This window comes from Microtus oregoni, unplaced genomic scaffold (assembly GCF_018167655.1).
Source record: "Microtus oregoni isolate MIOR12 unplaced genomic scaffold, Mior012 000008F_ref0000371, whole genome shotgun sequence".
Classification (NCBI taxonomy): Eukaryota; Metazoa; Chordata; class Mammalia; order Rodentia; family Cricetidae; genus Microtus; species Microtus oregoni.
In genome coordinates this window covers 56,056,141-56,079,401 of record NW_024543067.1, presented here as the reverse complement: position 1 = coordinate 56,079,401, position 23,261 = coordinate 56,056,141, and the positions used below count along the sequence as shown (strand labels likewise).

Here is a 23,261-nt window from a genome sequence, read left to right as displayed (position 1 = left end):
AAGCCAGTAGCAAGATGAAACATTAGTTTCCAGGTTCACCCCACACTAGACCAGTTATTAAAGTTTCTTAGGTATCCAGAACTTCATTCAGTACATTTCCCTGAGTGGCGGGGCTTTGTAAACAGTGCATGGATTGTAGGCAAAGAAGTTGTTTTACTAAGGACCTTTGTGTGCAGCAGGGGAGTTTCCGTCGAGTGTGGTCTCAGCTATCGGGATGCCTTTCAGAAACAGAATAGTTGAGACCTGGAATGAGGGTGTGTATATGTGGTTGCCAAGGTGGGGCTGCAGCAGGGGCCAGAGTGTGCGTGCATGTAGACGTCTCCGCATGCAGGCATGCATGCCATGAGCCTTTGTGAAATAGCCATAGACAACAGGAAAGCTGCAAGAACCCAGCTGCAAGCAAGACGGGTGGAGGTGCGCTGGCTGTTGATGGGACCCTGTGGTCCGGTAAGAGCAAATACCTCATGGTCCACCACAGCCACACTGTATTCGCAAGGCGCTCTCTCTCTCTCTCTCTCTCTCTCTCTCTCTCTCTCTCTCTCTCTCTCCCCCCCCCTTTCTCTCTTTCTCTTTGTTTTGTTTTCAAAGCAACCCAGTCTGGCCTTAAACTGGTTGTATAACTGAGGGTTGTATTGAAGTCTTGTTCCTCCTACAGTTTTCGAGGGCTGGGATTAAAGATCTATGTCACACCTGACTTTCTTAAATGAACATTTTTGTTGTACTTTTTTTTTTGGAGGTACTGGAAATCAAATCCAGGGCTTTTCCACATGACCATCAAACTAGATACTTAGTAGGTGTTAAATAAATGGCAGGTATTCATGCTCTCATTTTGACTCCCAATGAGACTTGACTCTTCCTGAATAGAGCTGTGCTCTTCTGACCTAAAGATGGGGAAGGGCTCATGAGACCTCACCCAGCTGGGAATGATTGGCAGTTGATAGCCGCTGGGCGAGGGAGAGTTGCCCAGGCTCCAGTGGGTGTCGCCACACCCTTGTGCCTAGGGCAGCTCTAATTTTGACTCGGTGGGCTATACAAAGAGGAGGAGCCGTGAAGTTGGGAGGGGGAGGAGGGTGCATGGAGGAATGAGTGGTAGATAATGATCAAAATATTTTATATGCATATATGAAATTCTCAAAGAATAAATAAAAAAATACTATAAAACTAAGGGATCACCCAGATAGGAAGTGTGGGTAGAATTTGGAGCACCTGCAAATTCAAAGTACAGACACTGGATAAACAGTGAGGTGTGACATCACGCCTCAAGAGTCTCGTTGTTAAGGTGAGACACACTCGCAGATAAATGTACGATGGTATTATGGACGTGGAATTAGGCATTCAGTAATATGCATAAAATCCTTGCTAGGTACCAAACTGTGCAGTGAATCCCTTCCATATTATCTTAACACATCCCTCTTTCTCTGGCCCTACCAAGCTGGTGCTGTTTTTTCCAGCGTTAAGAGGACTTGAGACCCCGTGAAGTTGAGAACCTGCCCAGGAGTGGCTTACTGTTGGGTGGCGGCATTGGGGAGTGTAAACAGCATCCACAGACTCTGGAGAGTGATGCTTTGGCTGAGAGCTTCTGGATGGGGGGGGGGGGGGAGGAGTGTCACGTGGACAGCATTCCCAGGGAAGGAACAGGACGTACACCAGCACGGGGTGTGAGAGAGCAGGGAAAAGCGGGAGAGTTCAGGAACTACAGACACTTACGTTGGCTGCAACATGGTGCTCTAGGAGTGGACTTCTAGCAAGTGGCCAGAAAAGATTATTTGAACAGGTGGTGGGGTCTTTGATCCCAGTTGTTTTTGTTTGTTTGTTTGTTTGGTTTGGTTTTTTGGTGTGGTTGTTTGCTTCATTTTTTGAGGCAAGGTTTCTCTCAATGTAGCCCGGCCTGTCCTGGAACTCTGAGACCAGGCTGGCCTTGAACTCAGAGATCTGCCAGCTTCTGCCTTCTGAATGCTAGGATTAAAGGCGTACGCCATCACACACCACTGCCTGGCAGGAGTGTTCTTCATTAATAGGAAATCCTGGAGGGATCTTGAGAGATAGAGCACCCTGTGTCTGCCTGGGTAACCTTATATAAACAGGAGCCTTTTGGAGGCAGAGTCTCAGATGCTCAGGCTGACCTTAAACTTGCTTTGTAGCATAGACTGGCCCTGAATACCTGGATCTTCCTGTCTTCACTTTTTAAATTACAGGTGTTTATTTATGAAAATTCTGGAGGCCGGGCAACCTAAGATTAATGTACTTTCAGAGTTAATGTTTTAATGGAGTCTGTTTTTTCTTTTCTTTATCTTCCTTATTAATTGTTGAAAAAAATTAAACTGGCAAAAACAATCTTTTAGCCGGGCGGTGGTGGCACATGCCTTTAATCCCAGCACTCGGGAGGCAGAGGCAGGCGGATCTCTGTGAGTTCGAGACCAGCCTGGTCTACAAGAGCTAGTGCCAGGACAGGCTCCAAAGCCACAGAGAAACCCTGTCTCAAAAAACCAAAAACAACAACAACAACAACAACAACAACAACAAAAAACAATCTTTTAAATTCCCTATTGAGTTTAATTTGAGTTGTTTACAGGATCAATGAGGGTTTATCTACAGGTGTATGAACCACTTTCCAGTGACAACGCCACTGAAGAAATGTCTTTCCCCCCTCAGTAACCATTAACTGTCTATAAATTTTTAGGTAAAGGTGGAGCCTAAGGAGCCCCTTGTCCTTATGTGTTTGTGTGCATGTTCATGGGTACAGGTATGTGTGCTTGTCAGAGGTCAGAGCTAGAGATTGACTTTGGGGGTCCTTGTTAAGGTGAAGCCTTGTTTGTTGTTGTTGCAAGGTTTGAGATCATTTTCCACTAGGTTTTGGGGTTCGCTAACTGGGCAAGGCTGGCTGACTTTGCTTCCCCAGCACTGAGATTACATACTGGAGCCTTTGGGTGTGTGTGTGTCTGTATGTGTTTGTAGAGACTGAACTCAGGTCCTTATGCCTGTGTAGTAAGCCCCTTTATCAAGCCAGCTATCCCTAAACAACAACAAAAGTGGGTCCCACTATGTGGTACAATCTGACCTCCAGCTCACAATTCTGCCTCAGCTTCCCAGATGACGGTGTTCCAATGTGTCTAATCTGAAGCTCATTTTCTTCATATGCAGCCATTTTTCTGTGTCCTGATAGGAAAAACAAAAACCAAAAAACCCTTTAGTCTCTACCGTTAGATCACCGGCTGTCCCCTTGCTGTCTTATATTAACCCCTCAGAAGATCTGCCTTTAATTCCATGACATTGGTGGGATGGGGGGGCTAGCATTTCAACATGCATCTGAGTATGGGAGGTTCATTCAATCTATAGCACCAGGTTACTATTGTTCTTGTTTAAAGGGCTTTTAGGATACATTTATCATCATGAGCATGCACATATGAATGTAAAGGTTAGAAGGAGACTGGTGGGAACTGGTCATCTTCTGCCATGTGGCTTCAGAAGCTTGAATTCAGACTGCCAGCCTGGCAGCTGCTACCTTTACTTGCTGAGCCAGCCCTACTCCTAGCTACTCTTGTGAGAAAAATCACATCGATCCCATGGAGAAACATGATTTGAGAATCAAACACTTGGAGGACAAACAGATGCAGTGGAAAGAGATAACAATATACACACTATACCCACTCAGTCTCTTAAGTAGTTATTGAATACAAACTATACACCATCCACTTGAGTTGTGATAGACAGCTATGACCAAGACATCCACTTTGATGCTTGCTGTTCAGTGAGAGGAAATAGACGCCGAACAAAGAAGCTACCAAGTAGTAGGAAATGCTCTGGAGAAAACGAAAGAGGTGATAAGGAGTGAGGTGGGCAGGGAGGGATTTCTGCCATGGCAACACTGGGACTGAGACCAGATGGTGACTTTCTGAATGGTGGTATTGGGACAGAAAAAAAGGAACCAATTAAAACTGTGAGAAATAGAGCTGACAGGAGCGACATCCAAGTTGGGAGACCATCCAGGAGGAACCTGAGTTTTCTGGCTTGGGCAGCAGAAGGCAGTCCAACCTAGAGGCTAAGCGCTTCCTTCTCTGCCATCATGGCTCTAGCACATGCCCTGTGACATTAGGGGAAGTCGGTAGACGTTTGAAAGAGGCTTTCTGCACCCCTCCAGAGGTTTCTCCGCTGACATAGTAAGCCAGATCAAGCCCAATTGAAAAAGTATAACAACAGGTTTATTTGAGTAAAGCAATTCCCAGGCGAGTTCTCCAGTCCGAGAGATGAAGCCAGAGAAGCCACACCCACAACGAAAGTAGGAAGACTTTATAGGTTGTAGGTGAGGGGTGATGATGTGTCCACCGCAAGCTAGGCTTGTGCTCAAGTATGGTCAAAAGCTGAGTGCTACTGGAAACTCCAGGGGAGGAAGCTGCAGTAGCTGTCTAGAGTGCAGAACTAGGATTTTTTGGAGCCTTTCCTTCGTTCGGAGACTATCTGAGTGAGTGGGGTTTGGGGGTAGAGAGAGATAGAGGGGGGGGAGAGTGGGCTTTCCGGGTCATGCGGGGGCAAGCTGGAGGTTCTAACTGAACAATTTGTGAGCCACATTCTTCTCCTTTGTAGATGGGTGTAGGGAGCGATGATTCATTGTGGGTGATGATTTACAAGGATAGGCCTGGTCCGTGGCTAGTGTTTCGTATGTGCTTGCATTGAGTATTATTAATATAATGTGTATGTTTGGAAAAATTTGAAGCTCAGCCATGATTAGTGAGTTTTAATTTTGGCATACAGAGTGTTAACTACTCATGGTACATGCACACGGAAAGTCAGACTACACAGGGACCGTGAAGTGCAGGTCAAAAAGGACCTGTTCGGAGCTGTGGGAGTAGCTTAGTGGGGAAGCATGTGCCCTTGTGTGATGGAGGTCCCAGATCCCATCCTGAGCACTGCAAACAAACGTAGAAAGATCTGGTTTAGGCCCCAAGGAATTAGATGTGCAGTACACGGGTGTGGGAGGAGGGAGGGTCCTCAGCTGAGTCTGGACCCCAGCCTGTTCTGCAGGGCTGTGCCCGTATTGCAATGTAAGGGAGCCAGGTGTCAGGGAGACAAAAAGGAGAGACCCAGAGTGTAAGAAAAGGAACACTCCCAGGCGAGTAGCAAGAAGGGGTACATGCACATGCAAATGGGCTGCAGTCATAGGTGATAGAGGAGGAAGGGAAGAGGGTCACTTCAGTAATGACATCTCTAAGGTGGGGTGGAAACAGTCTAGAGGTTGGGTATTTGGTGTTTTTTTTTTTTGTTTTTTTTTTGGTTTTTCGAGACAGGGTTTCTCTGTGGTTTTGGAGCCTGTCCTGGAACTAGCTCTTGTAGACCAGGCTGGTCTCGAACTCACAGAGATCCGCCTGCCTCTGCCTCCCAAGTGCTGGGATTAAAGGTGTGTGCCACCACCGCCCGGCGTGGGTATTTGTTTTACATTATTATTATTATTTAAACTTTAAAATTAAATTTATTTATTGTTAAATAGGTGCCTCAGCCATTTGTCTCAGGGTCTGAGACTTAACATCGACTCTAAAATTTGGAGTTAAATACCTTGGGTGGCAGAAGCCAGCACAGGCAAGGGATGTGTACCCAGGAGGGCAACCTTGACAGTTTGGTTCAGCGAGGCATGGCTGAGACCTTGGAAGGGGAGCTCATTTATGCTCCTTCTGGGTTTCAAGCACCAGATGAATGAAAAAAAAAAGAAGAAATAAAAAGGAAAGTACATGGTAGAAGAGAAAGTTTATTATAGATACAAGGGAGAGCATAGCCAGAGGCAGAGACCTTTATGGAAGTCCAAGAGTGGACATGACTGAGCCATCTGAGGAGGGGGAGGGAGAGAGGTGCAAACCAGGTGCAGCAGCCAGGAGGGTGAAGGTACATAAAAGGGTGGGGTGACCAAAATGGCTGGATGACGTAGGGAGGATGAGCTGGGGGAAGGGCACCCCAGTCCCTGGGCTGGAGAGTTCAGGGTTCAGTGGGGTATTCCGGCCATACCCTGTAACAGGTGGAGATTGAGGGATGCTGGGAGAACCTAGGGGCCAGGTCCAGTTTGATATGTCAAGTAGGCACTTCAAGCCATTTGCCCCAGGGTTTGAGACTTCAGCTTCTTTTCTCCCATGTGGGTTTTAGGGATGGAACTCAGGTTCTCAGTTGTAGAGGCAAGTGCCTTTGCCTGGTTGAGTGTCCAAAAACTAGAATGGTGTGTGTGTGTGTGTGTGTGTGTGTGTGTGTGTGTACCTGGGCATGAATACCACAGCATATGTGTGAGGCCAGAGGACAACTCTGTGAAGTTTGTCCTCTCCTCTCTGGTTCTGGGATTTGAACTTGGCTCTCCAGGTTTGTTTAGCCAGAGCCCTCACTTCAGCCTGCTGAGCCATTTTGCTGGCCTCTTCATCTAGGCTTTTAAAAAAAATGTTATGGAGGCAAAGCAGTGGGCTCTCTTGAGTTCTAGGCCAGTCTGTTCTATAGAGTGAGTTCTAGGACAGCCAGGGCTACATAGAGAAACCCTGTCTCGAAAAACAAAAAAAGTTACCCATTGGGAGGCTGGAGAGAGAGTGTAAAGGATGAAGTGCTCTCCTCACAAGCCCTAGAACTGGAGTTTGTATTCCCAGTATCCACAAAGAAACTGGGAGGTGCCCCATCCACAATCCCAGTACTCGGAAAGAGGAGATAGGGTTGTTTTATTTTAATTTAATTTAATTTAATTTAATTTTATTTTTTGAGACATGGTTTTTCTGTGTAATAGTCCTGGTTGTCCTGGATCCTGGAACTCGCTGTGTAGACCAGACTGGCCTCAAACTCACAGAAATCTGCCTACTTTTGCCTCCTGAGTGCTGGGATTAAAGGTGTGCGCCACCCCTGTCCGGAGAGATAGGGTTTTCTTGTGGGCAGGCTGGTGAGCTGGGCTAGTTGAGTCATTTTCAGGTTCAGTGAGACTTTGCTTCAAGTAAAAAGGACAGAGAGCAAGGAAGACCTCTGAAATCAGTCTCTTGCTTCCACACATACAGCATCCAGCCAGCTCTTCCCTTCAGTTCCTGCCTTAGCATCCCGCAACGATGGAATCTAACCAGTAAATGTAACAAACACTTTCCCCTTCAAATTGTCATGGTCATGGCGTCTTTTCAGAGCAGCAGAAAGCAAACTAAAATAGCCGCCATGTCCTGCTAGGAGAGCTAGCTTCAGTTCTGCTGATTCTAGCAGGGAACTTGTCCTCCTCTTCCCCTGCCCCCAGCAGATTTCTGTAGCACTCTGGCTCCATCTACCTGTCCAGCCACTGAATTCTCCATGGCCCTGTTTTGCCCAGGTGATCTTTACCTTAAGGAAGGAGCCAAGAAGCAATCCCTCTGGGAGCAGTGCCCAGGGCCCCTCCCTTCCCTCCAGCACCAGCAGCTGACACCATATGCAGGTACTCCTCCATCCTCCCCGTCTGAGGACAGAGGGAGCAGAAACTTGCCAACGACCAGAGCACTGCCAGATGTGGAAGGCTGGAGGCGAGCTCTGCATGGAACTGTGGCTCAAACAGAGGGCAAGAGAGGCTGTGACTGCGTAGATTACCAGGCTGTCTCGCCTTCCTGTGTTTTGTATGGGACAGCAGAACATGGAGATCGTGTGTGGGGGAGCTCACTGTCGACTGCTGGGACAACTGCAGAGGCAGCATGCCCATGCTCCTCCAAAGTGATCCCGCAGCCCTTGAGGTCCTGGCTGCCATGTGGCCAGCCCTCCCGTGAGCCCGGCATGGTGCAGAACCTGCACACAGAGACTGTTTCGTGCAGCACAGCCGTCAGGTAGACTTGCTACTACCATGTCTCCTGTCTGAGGAAGAAGTTGGCCTTTCTGAGAGGCAAGTAAGTGGCAGGGGCCCCACAGGTCAGGATTGCCATGGCCTGGGTCTCTCTTCATGGAGACAGAAATACTTTGGGGTTTGCTTTGTATGTTTGCTCGCAGCTGAGTGACAGGTATGTTGGGGGAGACAGATGTGCTGCAGGAGGCCAGAGGCTGGAGGGAAAAGCTAGTGTGGGCAACTGGTGGGGTGTCGGCTGGGAGATTTAGTCTCTGCCCCACTGGGTGATTCCTAAGAGGTGACTTGCCTCCCTGTTCTCTCCATAAGTATCCAGCCAGCTGCCAGTTTTTGTGTCCTTCTTAGAACATCAGTCAGTAAAGAATTTGGAGGCCCCGAGATAAGGTGCTATCGAGAGCTGAGTCCTCTGTGTGGCTTGGGCCTTTGTGGGTGCCTAGAATTGTTTCTGACTGAAGTGTCTGGGGATGTTGGGTTCATGCAGTCACCTCCTGTGCCCCTGTGCTCCGGGACTGGCCTATGACACTAGAGCTGCCTGCTCAGGTTTACACGGAGCTGTGAGTACAGTCCAGATGTGGGGTACAACCCCCTCGTCTGGCAGACCCATGTTCCAGTGGCTCCTTGAGGACCATGCTGTACTTGGCTGCTGCGACAGAGAGGAAGCGGCTTGCTGGGAGGAAGAGGTTAAAGTTTTGAGTCAGAGGTCGGTTCAAAACCTTCACAGTGGCTCAAGGGGCCTATATAGACTTGTGCAAGCTGCGGGGGTGGAAGCGGGTGGGGGGAGCATCTCTTTTCTTTCGTGTGAGAACAGAGGTTAACGTTCGAGAAAGGAAAAATGGGACAAATTGTGAGGAGAGAAAGGGAGAAAAAAATAAAGTAGTTAGAGGCTAAATGGACTTCAGAGTAGGTAGGGATCAGAGGATGACCAACTCTTCTTTGTCTATCTGTCTGGCTGTGAGGCACAACTGCCTTCCCAAGCTTTCTCGTGGCCAGAGGTTTGGTGGTTGGTGAGCTGGGCCGAGTCTCCTCCTGGGATGGTACTTTGGGGACTGGCACCACAGGCTGTGCCATGCGCCCAGTAGGCCTTCAGCAGACAACATCGGAAGAAGAGTTCTTTACACAATACAATGCTGGGGGCCAAGGAGGATTCTTCCTTTAGTGAATTTCTCTCCCTCCCTTTCTTCCCCTTTGTGTGTTTGCGTGAGGCAGAGTGTTGCCCTGCAGCCCATGCTGATCTATAGCTCAAAATGATCCTTCTGCCACAGCTTCCCCAATGCTGGGATTACACGCATATGACACCATTCAAGAGCGGTTTGAAGAGACCCATGTTGAAATTCAGGCTCCAGTGTGCTTCTGTTCTGCAAAATAACTTTATACTTTTGATTCATCCTCCTTCAGGGGAAATACAGAAAGAATTAAGCCTCCTTTGTAAAGGTTGTGGGGATCAAACTACTATGAAATGGGAAAAAAGCTCTTACTGTGGTGTCTGGCATGAGCAAGGCTGAGTTTTTGCCATCAGCAAACCACAGGCTAAGCCCCGAGTGCAGGGGAAGTGTACGTTAGCTAGGACCTGGGGGCTTGAAAACTTGACTTAAGGTGATCCACAAACAAGCACCCAAGTGGGTGGGCTTGTTCGCTGTAGCCTGAAATCGGTACAGAAAGCTCTCGGTGCTTGCTGTTCCCACTAGTGACATTTGTCTTGAGTGGGTGAGGAGGGGCTGGCACAGGGACAGGCTTCCTAGCCTGCAGGCCTCTAGCCAGATTCTTTATGTGGCTCCAGCTAGTCCAACAGATTCAGAAGATGGATCCCGGTCAGCCCGTGCTCACTCTGATCGGATGCTGTCGTAGTCATGACCCTAGATAGCTCCAGAAGGGACCCTGCGAGTCCCTGTCAGATCTCACGGAGAGGATCATGCAGGGGATAATGGGGTGCAGAGGAATACCCAAGTACTCACTCCTGTCAGATCCTCCCACCCAAATCACCAGAGCTGCGGTTTCTTCCTGGTAGCTCATACAGTCCCAGGACACCTCTTACCACCCTGTGCAAGTCTAGAATTTTTCCCCTCACTTCCTTTCTTCTCTTCTTGTTTGTTTGCGTGAGGGTTGCCCAGGCTGATCTATAACTCAAAGTGAACCTTCTGCCTCAGCTTCCCAAGAGCTGGAGTTACAGGTACAGGACACTACAACTGGCCTTTTCTGTCTAAGCACTAAGTGCTAACCTGAAGTTAGAGTTGTGCTTGCTTGTTGTGTTAGGTGTTCTCTCCACCATTAGTCCTTAAACTTAATGTGAGTAGGATTGGTCCTCTTTGATTTGGTGTAATGCCAATGCTTAGCCAGTGCCTAGCACCCAATAGGTCCTCAAAAATATCTACTGGGTGAATCTGAATCAGTGATTGGCTAAGTTTTTTTTGAGCTGAGACAAGGTCTTCTGCTATAACTTCCAATGTTTTGTGATTACGAGATTGAGTGATGTTGTCCTAAAGAGGAGACTGTTATGGCTCTTTGGGTTTTTTTGTGATGGTGGAAATGGTTTGCTCTGTGACCACCCATCATGTGTCCCCCTTCGTCTCACACGCATGCTTCGGGGGAGTGCTTGGTCTGTATGGACTGTGGATAATGGAGATCAGAACTTTTTAGGTCGAGAGGCATAGCAGGAACGCTCATGCAAGCCTCTGCCGTCCCTCTCAGTATTTCCGGCTTATCTTTCTCCTCGCTGGCAGCTCTGGATGCTTCTGTAGCCGTCAGCAGAACTGTCTGCAGGTGTAACCATCACCTGCTCCGCATTTCCCCTACTCCAGCACTTCTTCCCCGCCTGAGAAAGGGGGCTGTTAATTATAGCTCAGCCAAGTGCCCGCTCTCTGCTGACACCATAATTGGGATTCAGCTTTGGACAATGGCAGGGTGGATGGGAAGTCTCACTCCCCGGCTTTCCTACTTGCTGCTGGGAGAATCACATCCACCTACCAGTTACCATCAAGAAGGAATGTGAGTGGGAGGTGACCTGGACTCTCAATGCAGAGAATCTAACCGCTGGCTTGACCTACCACCATGTGCTGCAGTCTTTGCTTCCTTCTTACACCAAGGTTGAGAGGGGGAATTGAAAGTCAGAGTCTAAAAAACATAAATAATAATAATAATAAAAAAGGAAAGTCAGAGTCCTCTTCTCTACCACGAATTAACACTGGACGCTCAGAGCAGCTCTCTGCAGCTTCCCCACCTAAGCCCTGTAGTTATTGTACTAGAGGGTGATGATCACATCAGCGTGACAGCCAGGCCATGTTCAGTATGTATTACCAGTGCATTATGTATATGTATGTTTGTGTAACATCCCAGAATGCAGCGTGTATGATGATATAGAGGCTTTTAAGTACAAGATAAAAACACACCTCCAAATCCAAGTTGTAATATTTCCCATACCCATATGGGTGAGTGTCCATGCCAAGGCTCTTAATTCATCATCACCATCATCATCATCATCACCATCACCATCACCATCACAATCACAATCACCATCATCATCATCATCATCAGCAGCAGCAGCAGCAGCATCTTGATTTTATTCTTTTAGAGATGTTTGTTTCTGGGTCTAGCAGTGCCTGTGGACTCTACCTAGTATTGTGTAGAGGTTGCAGGGCATCTCTGACTGACAGCATGTTTGGTGCTAGCTTGGGGTTTCACTACTGTCTGCAGTGGAACAGAGCAGACTGCATGTCAGTGCCCTGCAGGTACCGGCTGACACCTACCTCTGTGGTGGGCCCTCCCTTTTCCTTGGGGTTTGCCAGCACCCCCCAAACTGGGATCTGTGACTATGGGCTATCTGCCATCTTTCCCTGCTTTCTCTCAGTTTCAGCAGTAGTCCCTGGAGTGCACTGCAGGCATCCGCCATTCCAACTCCATCCTGACCCAGCACTTCCTCCTTTCTCTGCCAGGGAGAGGTTTGTTAGAACCCCCAAAGCACCCAACGCTCATTGACCAAGAGAAGGTCAGGCAGTATCGCTGAGTCCCATGCCCACCCCTTACCGAGCTCAGCTGATCCCATGTTTCCCAACACCTGGAACCCAAGTGTGATCAGCTGTGTCCTCTGCGACTTACTGGAGGACTTGTGTGAAATTTGGGCCATGTGCAAAAAAGGAAAAGCTCATAGATACATAGGGCAGCTGGCAGGGAAAGCGTGCGCATGTGTATGTATGTGTGTGTGTGTGTGTGTGTGTGTGTGTGTGTGTGTGTATGTGTGTGTGTGTATGTATGTATGTGTGTGTGTGTGTGTGTATGAGATCTGCACAATTTGCTCTCTGAAAGCCTAAGGCAGTGTGTGCCAGTTGTATTGGTGTGATCCTGTCTAGAGATGGTAGGTGCATAGAGAAGTTGCATAAACAGTGCTGTCTTTGCATGGGCACCAAGACAGGATGGCTTGGAGGAATGGGGGAGCTCATAAGACACCCATTGGTGCCCCCAAGATTGGAATTATAAAGAAATTATTTTAGTTAACATTTACTAATCAGAGAAACATCACCTTTCACGATAGCCACAAATAGCATAAAATATCTTGGGGTAATTCTGACCAAGGAAGTGAAAGATCTATTTGACAAGAACTATAAGTCTTTGAAGAAAGAAATTGAAGAAGACACCAGAAAATGGAAGGACCTCCCTTGCTCTTGGATTGGGAGGATCAACATAGTAAAAATGGCAATTCTACAAAAAGCAATCTATAGATTCAATGCAATCCCCATCAAAATCCCATCAAAATTCTTCACAGATCTGGAGAAGACAATAATCAACTTTATATGGAAAAACAAAAAACCCAGGATAGCCAAAACAATCTTATACAATAAAGGATTGTCTGGAGGCATTACCATCCCTGACTTCAAACTCTATTACAGAGCTACAGTATTGAAAACAGCTTGGTATTGGCATAAAAACAGAGAAGTCGGCCAATGGAATCGAATAGAAGACCCTGACATTAACCCACAAACCTATGAACACCTGATTTTCGATAAAGGAGCTAAAAGTATACAATGGAAAAAAGAGAGCATCTTCAACAAATTGTGCTGGCAAAACTGGATGTCATTCTGTAGAAGAATGAAAATAGATCCATTTCTATCACCATGCACAAAACTCAAGTCCAAATGGATTAAAGACCTCAATATCAGTCCGAACACACTGAACCTGATAGAAGAGAAAGTGGGAAGTACTCTACAGCACATGGGCACAGGAGACCACTTCCTACGTATAACCCCAGCAGCACAGACACTAAGGGCATCATTGAATAAATGGGACCTCCTGAGGCTGAGAAGCTTCTGTAAAGCAAAGGACACTGTCACTAAGACAAAAAGGCAACCCACTTACTGGGAGAAGATTTTCACCAACCCCGCAACTGACAAAGGTCTGATCTCCAGAATATATAAAGAAATCAAGAAACTAGACCGTAAAAGGCTAATCAACCCAATTATAAAATGGGGCATTGAGCTGAACAGAGAATTCTCAACAGAAGAAGTTCAAATGGCTAAAAGACACTTAAGGTCATGCTCAACTTCCTTAGCGATCAGGGAAATGCAAATCAAGACAACTTTAAGATACCATCTTACACCTGTCAGAATGGCTAAAATAAAAAACACCAATGATAGCCTTTGCTGGAGAGGTTGTAGAGAAAGGGGTACACTCACCCATTACTGGTGGGAATGCAAACTTATGCAACCACTCTGGAAAGCAGTGTTTCGGTTTCTCAGGAAATTCGGGATCAACCTACCCCTGGATCCAGCAATACCACTCTTGGGAATATACCCAAGAGAGGACCTATCATACAACAAAAGTATATGCTCAACTATGTTCATGGCAGCATTGTTTGTAATAGCCAGAACCTGGAAACAACCTAGATGCCCTTCAACGGAAGAATGGATGAAGAAAGTATGGAATATATACATATTAGAGTATTACTCAGCAGTAAAAAACAAGGACTTCTTGAATTTTGCATACAAATGGATGGAAATAGAAAACACTATCCTGAGTGAGGTAAGCCAGACCCAAAAAGAGGAACATGAGATGTACTCACTCATATTTGGTTTCTAGCCATAAATAAAGGACATTGAGCTTATAATTCATGTTCCTAGAGAAGCTAAATAAGAAGGTGAATCCAAAGACAAACACATAGGCATCCTCATGAATGTTAACCTTCATCAGGCGATGAAAGGAGACAGAGACAGAAACCCACATGGGAGCACCGGACAGAAATCTCAAGGTCCAAATCAGGAGCAGAAGGAGACGGAGCACGAGCAAGGAACTCAGGACCACGAGGGGTGCACCCACACACTGAGACAATGGGGATGTTCTACTGGGAACTCACCAAGGCTAGCTGGCCTAGGTCTGAAAAAGCATGGGATAAATCCGGACTAGCTGAACATAGCAGACAATGAGGAATACTGAGAACTCAAGAACAATCGCAGTGGGTTTTTGATCCTACTGCACGTACTGGCTTTGTGGGAGCCTAGGCAGTTTGGATGCTCACCTTACGAGACCTGGATAGAGGTGGGCAGTGCTTGGGCTTCCCACAGGTCAGGGAACCCTGATTGCTCTTCGAGCAGATGAGGGAGGGGGACTTGATCGGTTGAGGGGGAGGGAAATGGGAAGCGGTTGCGGGGAGGAGGCAGAAATCCTTAATAAATAAATAAATTAAAAAAAATAAAAAATAAAAAAAAACATTTACTAAGTATGTCTGCTGGCTGTCAGTCATTGTGGTCATTTAAATTTTATCATTTTTTTTCCTCAGTGAAATGTACAGACTAACATCTTTATGATAAACATCTGAAATTAAAATGCTTGTTGAAGCCTAACTTTTTGAGTACTAATAAATACCACAAGTGGAATATTCCACATCTGGACTCATGTGATAGGCAAACTGTAGGTATACCAAAAATAGTGCATAAAATTACTTCCAGGCTAGTATACAAGGTATATATGAAATGTAAATGAATTTTGCATATTTCAGCTTGGATCCCATCTTCAAGATGTTGCATCATGCTTATGCAAATATTCCAACATCCAAAACAAAACCCAAACCCAAAACACTTGGGCCCAGTGCATTTTGTATAAGGGATACTTAAGGTGTATTATCATTTTCCTCTTGTACATAAGAGAGCTGGGGTATAGAGATGTCTCACAATTATATATGATGGCACAGCTATTAAATAATGGGATAGAATTTGAACCAGGCAACTGGACCTTAGATTTTAATCACTATGCTAGTCTCTGTTAAGTTCTAGAAGCTGAGGTGAGGTTATCATTTATATTAATTCATATTGCCCATGAAGTCTCAATTGCTCGCAGCTAAGCAAGGTGGGTCTCTCCTTTGCTAATTTTATTATTTTCCCGGGGGGATTTCAGGTACAAGGTGTGTCCGAGAGAAGCACAGGCCCACAGGCCTCCCAAAGCAAAGTGCTCTAGAGCTGGGTAACCTGACTTCCCCTTCCTCTGGCCAGCAGTGCCTGCACTGAGATATCCCTGTTGTTTTCTCTGGCTGCCTCCCCCACAGTGCACAGAGGTTACACTGATCTAGGTGAACAGTTTATAAGGCGTCGCCAGATTCTTTTCTCCTAACATACCCCTTCCCTCTACTCCTGTTCCTTCCTTACCTAAACTTCTTGAGAAACTCCTCTACTCTGAGCCCTCCCAACATTCCCACTTATTCAGAGAGCAGCTCAATTTTGCAAGACCGATTTGTACCGGGCCTGTGTAGGAGTGGCTCCCAAGTCTCTGGCTTTCCCTATGCTGGGCAGCTTGTCTCCATCCACAGCTCTCTGGTGCTGTCTTATGTTCTCATGGTCATTCCCTCCCTGACTCTAAATACCTAGTCTCTGTTTTCCTCCATGCTCAACTAGACCTACTTCTCTGATTGTCTTGTGGATTGCAGTGTTTTGTTTTGAGAGAGAGAGAGAGAGAGAGAGAGAGGGGGGGGGGGGTGTCTCATGTAGCCCAGGCTGGCCTCAGACTCATTATATAGCCAAGGATGACCCTTAACCTCTGATCTTTCTGCCCCTACCTCCCAAGGGCTGTTATTACAAGCAACTGCGGCCATGCAGGGTTTTGTACAGAGCTGAGCATCAGATTCAGGCTTCATGAATTCTAGGCAAACCTCCCAACTTAGCCACATCTCTAATCTTTGGTCCCCAACTCCCCCGCCCCCTGCCTGGAAGGTTTTGCTAGGTAACTGGCTGGCCTTGATTTCCCAGCAATTTCACATCAGCTTCCTGAGTGATGGAATCTGTCATCACTCAGATGGGACCTGTGTCATCAGGCCCATGGCCTCCTGTTTGATTTCAGGTCTGCCCTTTCCCCTTAGTGTCTAGCACCATTGGTAGTGCCCTGTGGCATCCATGGCACAAATTCTCCTCCTGGCTTTATTCCTTTAGTGTCTCTGCTTACCTCAAACAGCAGGTGGGCTTCTGCTGTCCATATGTTCCTACATCAGCTCCAGGAAAGACTTAAAATGGACCGTGGGGAGAGAGTTACCTGGAGAAGGGGAAGGCAGGCGGTCTACCACTGAATAACAAGCAAGCATACATCTAACTCCGACAGTATTTGTTATATGTCTAAACCCCTTACAGTGTTTTCTGACTTCATAAATGCTTTTGGGTTTCATAATATCCCTGTCTTAATAGATAAGGAAGTGGTGACACAGTCAGGCTAAGTAATTTGCCCAAAGTTACACAGAGGTGAGTGTTCGAGTCAAAACTCAAGTCTCAACACTTCCTTATGCTCAGTGCTTTGCTGAAGGTTGATGGTTAACAAGCAAAAGATGAGAAAGTCACCCATGCAGACATACACCTGCAAGGGAACACCCAGGGCCCTTTCTCTCTTCCCGTTCCTCTTCCAAAGAACCTCTCTTCTAGAAGCAGAGAGAATCTACAAGAGACCTCTTAGGCTCTTCGGTTTTTCAAGTTGCCTCCAGTTCTGTGCATCTCTCCCATTCTCATTGCCTTCTTTTCAGTTTACTCTCAGCACCAAGACTCTTGAGAGAGGGCATCTGACTGCTGATTTGCAGTCTCAGTCCGGGGAAAAATTAACCAGCTGTATACTCTCTAAGCAGTGCAAACATGGCTGCCAAATGCCTACGGCTCAGAACTACAACTCCCAAAATGCAGTGCGAGGAACGTTTCTCTGACCTAGGTTTGAAGCAACCACATTGGCTGCTGCCAGGAAGGCTTCTTCTAATCGCAGCAGGTGCAGTATTCTGCCTCAGATTGGTGCTCAGGGAGCGGGAGACTCTACTTCCCATATCCCCTTCCACGCTGCTGTCGAAACCCGGTCTTCCCAAAGGCTTCTGGGTCTTCATCATTTCCTCTCCTTAACTTAGTACCTAAGTGCCGCGATTAGGCCGTCTGGAAGTATTACCCAGAGTAGAGTGATTGGTAAGAATAATTGCCCTAGACAGAGAAGGTTAGAAAAGAGTGGCTTTCTCTCACCCTCTCACTGAATTTTAGGCGAGATGAAATAGGTTGGAGAACAGGAAGCTTCAGTAACCTGTTTTTAAAAGCAAGTGCATAGGCGAGGGGTTATTTCATAGGGAATTCTATCTAGTCCTTTCTGCTTAGTACAAGGGGTATGGATCCAGTGGCCTCTTACACACCTGGTGTCAGTTTCTCCCCCTTTAAATATAATTTCCAGTTTCTCTTTTTTTCTCAGAATTTTCTTTCTACTCTGAATTATATCCCTCCCCCACACTGGAACCCATACTACCTCCTCCCTCTCATGCTGCCACAGCTCCAGGCTGTACGCGCACTACCAGATAGCGCTCTCTTTGAGGCTTGAGATTCAAGGCCTGAATTGCCTGGTGAAATACGCAGGTGCTTTCTCAACACTGTGAACACATGTTTGCCTTCCAGGGATGCTTGGAAGGATCTGGTTGTTGCTGTTGTTATGTGTTGGATTGAAGCAGAGCTTACAGTAGCCCCAGTTAGTCTGGAACTCACTCTGTAGGCCGGCTGGCCTCAAAGCTGGTGGGGATTCCTTCTGCTTCTGCCTTTTGAGAGTGTTGGGAATACGGGATTACAGTGTGCATAGGTAGACAGATGACTTGGGTCTTCAGAGTAATGAGGCCGACTTCAGCAATCACAGAATTGGTTTCTGTGTGGTTTGGGTGAAGCAGAGCTTCCTACTTTGTAGGTCCCGGCTTCCTGCTTTCCATCTACACATTGGATTGTCAGCTTAGACTCAGAGGGAGGATTGCAGGCCACACAAAGCCAGAGGGAGCTTGTCAGGCTCCTGGTCAGAGGGGATGGTGTATGAGGAGTGGCACAGTCTCGGTGCTGCTGGATTTCTTAAGGAGTCTAGTAAGGGTGCTCCCACTGAGAAGGAGAAAGGCTTCTCCTCCTGCCCCCCACCGGTAGATTCAGCCATGACCATAGAGGGGGGCTTATAAAAATTAAGCAGAATTACAGAAAATTATTCATTGACCTCAATTTTACTCCCAGGTGAGGATTTTTTTTTTAAATATTTGAATTAGGAAAGCTCAGCTGAGAAAGTCTAAGCAAATATCTTTAAAAAAAAAGAAACACTTTGCAGATCCTTAACAATTCTGACCACAACCAATTCAGATAAGAAAGACACAATGTGTGCTTTCATTTCATAGGATGCTGCCCACGTTATGTGTCTGTGATGACAAGAACATGGATCTCCAGGCTCCAAGATATGTATCTCTCTCCTGCTTTAATTTTAACTGGTGTTGTTGAATTTTTGTAAGGGTCCTTGCTCTCATTTTCTGCCTAAAGTGAACGTGAATAAATCATTGATCCTTTTTATCTAAAAAGGCATCTTCACTGGAAGTTCTTCCCTGTCTGGATTCACACTTCCTCTGAGTACTGGATTAGTCAGCACACCAGTGTCAGGAGACTTCCGGTTTTGTGTTTTTGTTTTTGTTTTCAAGACAGGATTCCTCTGTGTAGCCCTGGCCATCCTGGAACTCACTTGGTAGACCAGGCTACTCTTGAACACGGAGATCTGCCTGCCCCTGCCTCCCAAGCGCTGGGAGTAAAGGCATGTGCCACCACTGTCAAGCTACAGGAGATTTCTTTAAATGGGCATGCTAACTTTTTTGATGCTCTCAAGCCCCCTCCTCCAAATCAGATTCAGTTTTTGATTATGTTTGATCTCATCATTTGCTATCTTAAAAGGAAATCTCAAAGGTAATTATGGATCAATTGCCATTTTGTATATTTTTAAAATTAAAAGGTGTATTTCATTTCTCACTGTTACTGTGTGTGTGTGTGTGTGTGTGTGTGTGTGTGTGTGTGTGTGATGTGTTTGTATATGAGCGCTGATGCACACGTGGACATCAGAGGAGAATTTTCCTTACTCTGTGATTTCTGGGGACTGAACTTGACCCATCAGTATTGTATAAGTACTTTTATCTGCTGAGCCATCTTGCTAGTTATTTTTCCATTGTTTCTTTCAGCTGCTCTTGGCTGTAAATTCGAGTTAGTTTTTATTTGGGGAGGCAGGTTATGCTGCTCAATCTGGCCTCAAACCTGCTGTGTAGCGAGGATGATCTTGAACTTTGGATCCTCTTGTCTCCAGCTTCTAAATGCTGGGATTGCTGTCTGTATATTATTACTAAGTCCTGTTTTTAAGGTGCTAGGGATTGAACCCAGGGCTTCGTGACGGGACACAAGCATTCTACCAACTGAACTACATTCTCCACTTGGCCTTAATTGATATCTCTAAATCTTCAGTAATTGGGAGCAGACTGAGAAGGTACAGAGAAGTGGTGGGAAATTGGGATTAGGAGATTCGTGGAGGAAGGTATGCACCCAGTTCTTAAGAGGTTGAGTGCTGTTTCCAGTTGCTTACTGTGTGACCTTGACAGCTTCAAGGCTCAGATTAATCATCTCTGGGTTGTGTATCTCTAGGGTATACAGGGTTTTGGAGACACAAATTATAGAGTCCTGTGAAAATGGAGAGTGGACAGTTTTGTTGCTGTGGTCATTAAGCCGGACTCCCGAGCATTGATGAATACTGGGAATGGTGTTTGTGTGGTGATGTTTTGAGAAACAAAATTGAGTCGTTTTCTCTTTAATGAAATGGCAGTAATTCAAAACATTAAAAAAAAAAAGCTGTTCCCCTTAAGGGCTATGCCCACTGTGATTGATTCAAACAACCACGCCCGAAAATGGAATATGGAGTTAAGACTTCATGGCTCTTAGATTGACTTGTTTAGTTACATGGCTCATAGATTGGTATGGTTTTTTACTAAGTCTTCCTCAGGGGAGTGGATAGCAAAGGAGATGTCCAGGGACGTGCAGGCCAGGTAGCAGTTGCTGGGTTATGGACACTTTGATGTGTTCCTTGATGGTGATTCGGTGTCAGGAGTACTTCCCATCAGGCAGAAGAGCAGGCTGAGCTAAACAAGCCTGCTGTTCTGGAGGGATATATATATATATCTATCAGCATATAGACACAGTCTCCCTGCTCGCCCAGGTAATATTGGTAAAACATGAGCATTCTTCGGTCAGAAGCCTCACATCTCTCTGTAACCAGCCATGTTAGCCTTGACTCCTGATTCTCTTTGTATGTCGCCCCATGGGTTTCTGTGCCTGCTTGAACTCCTGACTGTGCAGTTGGGCTTGAACTAAGGAAGGTAAAAAAAAAAAAAAAATGAAGAGAAGCTGGAGAGGAAGCGGACACGTCATCACCCTGCTCATGACCTTTTTTCCACTCGAAGTTAATGTCTGATCTTTGCCTTCCTGGGTTTTCCTGCGGTCTAGGGGATGGATTTTGAGCAGTCTAGGGAGGAAGGTAGGAGTTGGGGAAAAAAAAGACAGATCATTTCTCTAAGAACTATAGCTTTTTGGGGGGTATAATTATATCTTAAAAATGACATTTATTGGGTCTGTGCTTGCCCATACATGGCATAGCACTCATTGTAGAGGTCAGAGGACAACGTGTGGAGATCTGTTCACTCCATCATATGTGTCCTGGGGACTGAACCCGGTTTTTCAGGTTTGTCAACAAATGCCTTACCCACTGAGCCATCTCCTTAGCCCAAGAGTAGATTTTTAGAAGTCAAAGCCTATGTGGAGATGACCTCTGGAGGCTGATATTCTTGCATTGACCCTCTAATTTTTTTTTTCTGGGACTTGGACCCATAAGTGTATCTGTAAGCTTCCATTTTTTGGAAAAATTCTATGGGCTTGACATGCCGAACACAAGGATAATCCATGCCCTTACAGCTAGGTCAGGGGAGCCTGGCTGGTGGGGAGAAAATGCCCACAGCGGGGGACGGAAGCATGCTTGAGGACTTGGGTCTCTTTTTTCCACATATTATTTTCTGTGGGGAAGTACACCTTACAGCTGCTCCGGAAAGGTCAGCGCCTCCAACCAAGTGTCCTCTCAGGGATGTTGCTCTCTTCTGCCGGAGCTGGCTCCGGCCGACAGGATGTGTCCTGAATACTGGCAAGGTGCTGTGAGAGCTCTATTCTTTGTTGGCAGAGTCAGCAGCGTGCTCCTTCTTCCCTGAGGTTGGGAGTACACCAGCCGGTTCCCTTTGCCCAGCGGCCCCCTGACAGATAGCGCCTACCCAGAGCTGCTTGCTCCAAAGGCTGGAGAGGAAGCAGTCGTGGCTGCAAGCTGAGCTGACTGTCCCTGCTGGGCAGAAAACCTAGAGTGATGAATGGGGCTGGATGAAGTCATCCTGCTCCGCCAATCAGGCTGCTCCAACGGAGCTAGGGGCCTCTGCAGATCCAGCCCGCTGTCTGCAGCTCTCATGTACCTTTAGACAGAGGCTGGGAGTCTCTGGGAGTGGAGTTGGCGGGCGGTGTGTGAACCGCCCACCCCTGGCTTCTGTGTAGGCCTCAGTCAGTCTGAATGTTATTGCAAGGTGAGTGGCTTCACTGGGGGAGTTCCTTTCCCTTTGCCTTCTCCACTCTGCTGTGCCACTCAGCTCAGTGCCTCCAGCTCCTCCTGGCACAGCACCTCCCCCCTGCTTCCATTTGAGTGCCTGCATCTTCACACCTGTCCCCACCAACCCAAGCCTTTGCCCTCCCTTCTACCCCAGCACTGGTTCAGCACCTTCCAGCCCACATGTGCTCCTAGTTCTCATTTCTGGGTACCAACTGACAGTGATGGGGGGCAGGGCCTCTATTCTGCATCCTCTCCCCCAGCAGAGGGAGCCTGGGGAGACCACACTGGCCTTCTGAGACCAGGTAGCAGGGGAGGGGAAATGGACTGACTTGGGGCTCATGGGCATTTGTGGGGCTACATACAGACTGCCTGCTTCCCCAACTGACTGGGAGACCCAGGTTGCTTTCCTCCATTGCCAACAGAGGAGGTCCCAGGGGGGCCTCTGGAGAATGGAAGTAGGTCTCATCCTCCTGGCCTTCCTTCCAGAGGGGTGGTGTCCTCTTTCTGGGTGGACATTTGTGACTCTGCCTTTTCTCCCTGGATGGTGCTGCTGCTCCCTAGGCCAAGCCGGGATCATGGATCCGGCCGACGTGGCGACTGCAAAGGTAGGATGGAAATGCTGCCGGCCGCACTGTGCGTAAGTGCTTTCGCTCTGCGAGTTCCGCCTTTGGTTCACTTTCTCTCCCCTCCTCTCCCTCAGCTAGCACTCAGGAGCAGTCAGGGCTGTGTCAGTACAGGGAAATGACCTCAGGAGAGGGGAGGGTGTTGCCTGGTGCGCCACAGCCCACTGGCCACCTCCTGTGTCCACCCATCAGAGCCTGTGGATGGAAGAGGGTGGCTGTGCCTAGGGCATTTGCCTGGCCTCACTTTTCCATGTCTGTCTTTTTCTTTAGCTATTCTTCAGTGTTCTTATCTTTGCCCTGTCTCCTTTTGGTTTCTTCCTCTGCCTCTTCCTGACTCTCTTGCTCCATGGGTTTATCCCGACACTGGCAACCTTGTGCTTCTCCTCCTGCTGTTGTGTAAGGGCTGAGAGGAGTTGTGAGCTGAAGGCTCAGGAGCAGAGACACCTTATCTGGTAGCAGACATTGGCCTTGGGATTGGTGAGGTCTTGGTGCCTGAGTGGCAGTTGCTGTGCTGTCCCCTCCCTCCCGGGAGGCCAAGTGTCATGCTGATCTGAGCCTCCAGAGAACTGTGGCTGGGTGCTGCACCTGTGGTCCTGGACACACTAGAGGGCGTTGTTGAGTAGCGTTCTTATTCTCCTGACTGCTGCTGGCAATTGGGAATTTGTTTTTCTGTGTTTTTTTCAAACACGGAACCTGAACCATTGGGAGTGGATGGGGTATTGCAGGAGGGGAGTCTCAACAGCCCCTCCCCAACTCCTGTGTGTGTGTAGAGAGACCTGTACTCTGGCTTTTGCAGGTTTGGCCGGATGGCAAAAGCCTCACAGAGGTGGAAGACCCAGAAAGGCTCAGACTTCTGGAGCAGGTTGGGTCCCCTGTGATGTGTATGACTGAGATTATGAGAAAGGAGGCCTGAGTAGTCAGAATGCTGTAAGCAGAACTGCCTGGACAGGTCTCTTGGA

The 23,261-nt window shown here is 47.3% G+C and overlaps 1 protein-coding gene across 9 annotated transcripts in view; it reads left to right on the top strand.

Annotated features, from left to right (window-relative positions):
- The window catches only part of Gramd1b (GRAM domain containing 1B), a 239,499-nt gene that overhangs the window by 123,989 nt on the left and 92,249 nt on the right, over positions 1 to 23,261 (top strand). The window contains exons 1-2 of one of the 9 annotated variants that reach the window (XM_041656956.1): positions 21,579 to 21,656; positions 22,241 to 22,284. The exons of 7 other annotated variants lie outside the window; for them this stretch is intronic. The gene's annotated coding sequence lies outside the window, so the exon portion shown is untranslated. Of the gene's footprint in view, positions 1 to 21,578; positions 21,657 to 22,240; positions 22,285 to 23,261 lie in introns of those variants that run through there. One more of the 9 variants, XM_041656954.1, reaches the window with a different exon arrangement.